Source organism: Podarcis gaigeae (assembly GCF_964106915.1).
Source record: "Podarcis gaigeae genome assembly, chromosome: 2".
NCBI classification, from domain to species: domain Eukaryota; kingdom Metazoa; phylum Chordata; class Lepidosauria; order Squamata; family Lacertidae; genus Podarcis; species Podarcis gaigeae.
Genome location: NC_139679.1, coordinates 6,780,059 through 6,786,107, shown reverse-complemented (window position 1 = coordinate 6,786,107; position 6,049 = coordinate 6,780,059). Strand labels below are relative to the sequence as shown.

Sequence of the window (6,049 nt, the reverse complement as noted above, 5' to 3'; positions counted from 1 at the left end):
AAAAACTATGCTAACAAATTAATTTTCTCACCACCACCTCCACACCTCAGCCAAATAATAATAAATACACCTCAGCAAATGGTTCTTTTCCCAACTATTTTTTTTTAAGTTGCTTTAATTGTGGATTATCCCTCTTCAGCATCTTACTTCAAAGCTCCCTATTTTCCCCTCCTCACATCATTGGCTTGAAATCCATAGTGCCTCCGAGAGCTATGATGAATCACATGTAGTCCCTGAGGTGATTCTGGTTCAATTCTCTTTTTTGCTCTCTTTCCCAGAAAGCCATGGAATGACATTCATCTTCTTTTGGAACAAGAACAGTACATTTCTTAGCCCAAGGCCAGTCCCAGCAGCTGCCCTGGGCAACAGCATTTGCTGCTTCTGCTGCTGTAGTTGAAAGGACAGCCTTTCCCCAGGAACCTTGAGACATGTGCTTCTTTCTTCTACCTTAAGAACAGCAGAAGCCAAAGGAAGGCCTAACAATGCTAGAAAGCAGCAGTTCCCCAAAACATCAGAGGACTTTTAAGCAGCAGAACAAGAGGTCCTGGAAAGGAGGCTTGCTCATCTCTCACCCTACATGTGCAGGAGAGACAAGTTTGAGTCCTTGCAACCTTAGTCTATGCAAGTGTTAAAAAGCAGCCCAGCAGATCTAAGCATGGGCTCTGCCTGAGCCAACCTTGCCCCTTACATCAGGCACAGAATCCTTTGCAACATGTGGCTGACCTGAATTCAGTGGAATAGAAATGGGGGAGAGGCACTGGATGCTGGTTCCCCATCATCTACACACTGGGGGTCATGTCTGCAGAAGAGAACCTTCTCTAAGCATGTAGGCTTCCCTCCATGATGTGGTGTGGAAACCTGCCCAGTCAGTGTTTTACATTACAGTCTCTCCCTTCCACATGGTTAAAGAGGATGCATGAAAGAGTCTGTGGATCCTTTTGATTATTTCAAAGTCCAAAACTTGAAAGTTGCTACTCTAAAGCAGCGATAGCCTACATGGTACCCTCTGAGAGAGGGGAGAGCCAATGTGGTGTAGTGGTTAAGAGTGATAGACTCGCAATCTGGGGAACCGGGTTCGCTTCTCCGCTCCTCCACATGCAGCTGCTGGGTGACCTTGGGCCAGTCACACTTCTTTGAAGTCTCTCAGCCCCACTCACCTCACAGAGTGTTTGTTGTGGGGGAGGAAGGGAAAGGAGAATGTTAGTCGCTTTGAGACTCCTCAGGGTAGTGATAAAGCGGGATATCAAATCCAAATCCAAACTCTCTAAATGCTGTTGGAGTCCAACTCACATCAGCCTAACTCCAGGAAGGATAATGGTCAGGGATTAAGGGAGTTGTAGCAACATGGAGGCAGTGAGAGATTTTACTTTCTTGGGCTCCATGATCACTGCAGATGGTGACAGCAGCCATGAAATTAAAAGACGCCTGCTTCTTGGGAGAAAAGCAGTGACAAACCTAGACAGCATCTTAAAAAGCAGAGACATCACCTTGACAACAAAGGGTCCGTATAGTTAAAGCTATGGTTTCCCAGTAGTGATGTATGGAAGTGAGAGCTGGACCATAAAGAAGGCTGATCGCCGAAGAATTGATGCTTTTGAATTATGGTGCTGGAGGAGACTCTTGAGAGTCCCATGGACTGCAAGAAGATCAAACCGATCCATTCTGAAGGAAGTCAGCCCTGAGTGCTCACTGGAAGGACAGGCCCTGAAGCTGAGGCTCCAATACTTTGGCCACCTCATGAGAAGAGAAGACTCCCTGGAAAAGACCCTGATGTTGGGAAAGATTGAGGGCACAAGGAGAAGGGGACGACAGAGGATGAGATGGTTGGATAGTGTTCTCGAAGCTACGAACATGAGTTTGACCAAACTGCGGGAGGCAGTGGAAGACAGGAGTGCCTGGCGTGCTCTGGTCCATGGGGTCACGAAGAGTTGGACACGACTAAATGACTAAACAACAACAAAACAACATCTATGCATCTCCATCTGCTCTGCAGATAGGTGTTTTGTTTTGTTTTCAAGTCCCCGAGTGTCATGAATCCAGTGATGCATAGAGACAAGCTTTGTGATCTTCCCACCATCATTGTGCACGGGAGAATATGTACACCTATTTGTATTCTCCCTGACCATTAGCCATTCTGATTGGGACTGGTGGGAGTTTGGATATCTGATTGGCCTAGTTCTCACAAACCACACACTGGTTTGGGAGGTGCAGATCAGGTGCGTTCATGTTGGAATTCACAGAAATCAAATCACTCTACCATTCCTACCACTGTATGATTCTGGGGGGTAGGGGGGGGCAGGATGAATCCAGGAGGTGCTACCTGAATAATCTTGATTCTTTATGGACACTATGTGATTTCTGTTCCTGTTCTAGATTTGAGTTTGTGCTTTGAGAACGTTTTGTAGGCCACTTGGAGAGCCTCTCTGGGCTCAGAAATGGAACAGAAGCATTCTAAATCAGAGGTAGCCTAGTATTTGTTGGACCACAGCTCCCATCATCCCCAAAACAGCATGGCAAGAGGTTATGGGATGATGGAAATTGTAGCCCAACAACTGGAGAGAATCACATATGCTATCTGTGTTCTAAATAATATGATAAAATTATCATATTATTTACCACTAGTAGTAATAGTGGTAGTGGAATACAGAACACCCCTGGTCTTATGTACAGTATAGCATCTTATGCTACAGGTGAAGAGCTCTGGTCCTTTGTACGTTAGAGGCAGATGCCACACTGCCAACAGTACTAAACAACCTGGCAAAACGCCCACTCCTTGGCAGGATATTAACCTCATTATTTGGAAGAACCTGCCTTGGCCTGAAGCAATGTATTATCTGAGTAGGCAGTAATGTTGCACACAATCAGTCAAAAGCAGCCAAATGTGCGGGGATCCAAGGCAGGTGGGTCCTATCAAATACCATCCCTGGGGAGCACATTGTTTCATGTTTCATGTTCCAAGCTGGAGTTGCTTCAAACTGCCATGTGCCTGAGGGGGTAAAGGGAGGGATGTTTATTAAAAATCTAATATGAGGTGTTGCGGGGGGAGGAATTCCTCTGTTTCCTCGTGACCTGATTATTCTATAGCTTCTTGATAGGTCTCATTCTCAGCTACCAGTCTTTTCTACCTTTTCTTTGTGAGTATAGCCACAGGTTGTGCGCGTGTTGAATATTCCTCTTTTAAGGAGGTCTCCTACTGGCATCATTAAAGTAAGGATATGCTTTAATTCTGGAGGGTGAGAGGGATCAAGAATATAGTAAAAACATATAAGCACATATCGGGGCCAGCCTACCCATGAGGTAGGCTGAGGCAACCACCTCAGGCAGCAGAAGCTCAAGAGGCAATGCACCCCTAACTGCCTCCAGTGTCACTGTACTGGGCAGTTAAGGGGGGCACTGGGGGTGCAGCAACATCAGAGCAGGGAGGCACCTTCCCATTTTGCCTCAGGTGATGAAACTGCATGCGCTGCCATGACACATAACATATAGCGGCCGGTGAAGCCAATCTACACATTCAGAAAGAGTGCATGGTACAACTTTCCGCAGACAGTGCCACTTTGGACTCAAATGCATGATGGAAGGGAAGGGGGTCATATACAGTGGTACCTCGCAAGACGAAATTAATTCGTTCTGCGAGTTTTTTCGTCTTGCGATTTTTTCGTCTTGGGAAGCACGGATTTTGGAAAAGCTTCAAAAATCACCAAAGTCTTCAAAACCCCCCCAAAAAGGCTACCACACCGCGTGCTATGAGTTGCTCCTCGAAGTCAAGTCACAACTGCACCCCCTGAATGCACGGTTTTAAGAAAAAGGAAACAAACTTGCAAGACAAAGGAAACAAACTTGCAAGACGTTTTCGTCTTGCGAAGCAAGCCCATAGGGAAATTCGTCTTGCGAAGCAACTCAAAAAACGAAAAACTCTTTCGTCTTGCGAGTTTTTCGTCTTACGAGGCATTCGTCTTGCGAGGTACCACTGTATATGAATTCTCCCCAATGCAATAACTGCTTGCTCATAGAAAATTAAGATTTCTGGATGATTAAGACTATAAAACATTTGTTGGCAATGATGATTTCTTAATAAGCAGAGACTTTTTTTTATGTAGGAAAGCGTTCAAATATGACTGCTGTCACCAGTCCAGAGGACCAGATGCCTTTCTTCTCCCCAAGCACAGAACAAGTTCCATTCTGGAATTGTGTATCAGGAGTTCTGGTTCGAGGGTTCACGTATGACAAATGTAGGGCTGGCTCACATACAACTCTGGCAGTGATGGTCTTTAAACATAGGAACATGTAGGAAATAATCATGTGATGTTCACCCTCAGGCTTGTGCATGTGTGCAGATTCCATCCACCCAAAGAGGTGTAAGCATGCATGCTTCACATCACACACTATAGGAACATAAGAAGCCACCCAGCATGACGCCAGATTATTTGTCCATCTAGGCCAGTATTGTCTACTCTGATGGGCCCAAATGTTCCTCAGTCAGAGGTCTTTCACATCACTCGCCATATGAATATTGCTTTAAAAAAAAAATGGAGAAGGGAGTTAAATCCAGGACTTTCTGCATGCAAACATGTGCTCTGCTGCTGAACTGTAGTCCCTACCCTATGTTCTGTGTCAGGCATAAGAAACCTGTGACCCACCAGATTTGGTAGACTCTAACTCGCACCATACATACAGACATACCTGCAATTGTATGCCACCTTTCCGCAGTTCAAACTATGCTGCAATATGGCCAATGGCCAATGGCTGATGGGGGTTGTCATCGAACTGCATCTAGAGGGCCATTCCCTACCCCTACTCTATGTGGGAAGGGAAGGAAGTTGTATGTGAACCACACACTCCGCCTCACCTCACTGTACATCAGGGAAGCCAACTTGAATAAAATCTTGGGAAGGGGGGGCCAGGTAAGCTATGCCCCACATAATACATCACATGACACGGTGCATGCACACCATTTGAATAGCAATGCCCATCGATTTGGGGGGGGGTCCTGGCACCCTCAAATATTTTATTGAGGGGGGCAAAGACCCCTTGGCCCCGAGGAGTTGGTGCCTATGATGTACATAGAACACAGATGCCAGGACTATATGTGAGTGTGACATGCCTCTTTTCCCTAGCTAATGTATGGATAGATGAAAAAGATTCCATAATAAAAACGGTGAGATTTCACAGTACAGTAGTACCTCGGGTTAAGTACTTAATTCATTCCGGAGGTCCATACTTAACCTGAAACTGTTCTTAACCTGAAGCACCACTTTAGCTAATGGGGCCTCCTGTTGCTGCCGTGCCACTGGAGCACAATTTCTGTTCTCATCCTGAAGCAAAGTTCTTAACCTGAAGCACTATTTCTGGGTTAGCGGAATGTGTATGTAACCTGAAGTGTATGTAACCCGAGGTACCACTGCAGCGGTGTAGCGTGGGTTATCAGCACCCGGGGCAAGGCAAGTAATTTGCGCCCCCTAACCCGGGGCAAGGCAAGTACAGTAATTTACTCTCCCAAGCAGCAGCAGCAGCAGTGAGGCTTCTCTTTCCCCCGCGCTCTCCCGGAGCTGCCTCTTTTCTTTCCTTTTTTCCCTTTCTCCAAGGCTTTTCTCTTTCTCTCCTTAATTGATTCCCCCTCCACACCGCGGTGTTTCCTGGCTGCTTCCCCTCCACTTCCCCTCTCTCTCCTCCTCGCTCTGCTTGCCTTGCCCTGCCCTGCCTGAGGGCGCCCTGAGGAGACTCCGCTCTCCTTTTTGACCAGGCGAGGTGGAAAAAGGGGGGAAAGTCTCTTCCCGCCCCCTCGCCAGACTCCCTGCTCGGCTCGGCTCACTACCCAGGCGGCCAGTAGAGAGAGAGCCGCAATTACCATAAAGCTCCTCTCCCTCCGCTTCGCCAAGCTGTCAAAGCCCGGCAGCAGCGGCAACGGCAGCAGCAGGAGCAGCCAGACCCCCGCCAGCCAGCCAGCCCGCCCGCCCGCCCGGCTTCCTCTCCTTTTTTGGCCCGCGGCAGAAGGCTTCGCTCTCCCCCTTCCGCGACCTCCTCGCCAAGCCGAGTGAGCGCGGGCTCCCTA

General features: G+C 47.5%; 1 protein-coding gene across 1 annotated transcript in view; it reads right to left on the bottom strand.

Moving 5' to 3' along the window:
* Window positions 1–6,049, bottom strand: part of LOC310840203 (retinol dehydrogenase 7-like) — a 486,845-nt gene that overhangs the window by 181,863 nt on the left and 298,933 nt on the right. The window lies entirely within an intron of this gene.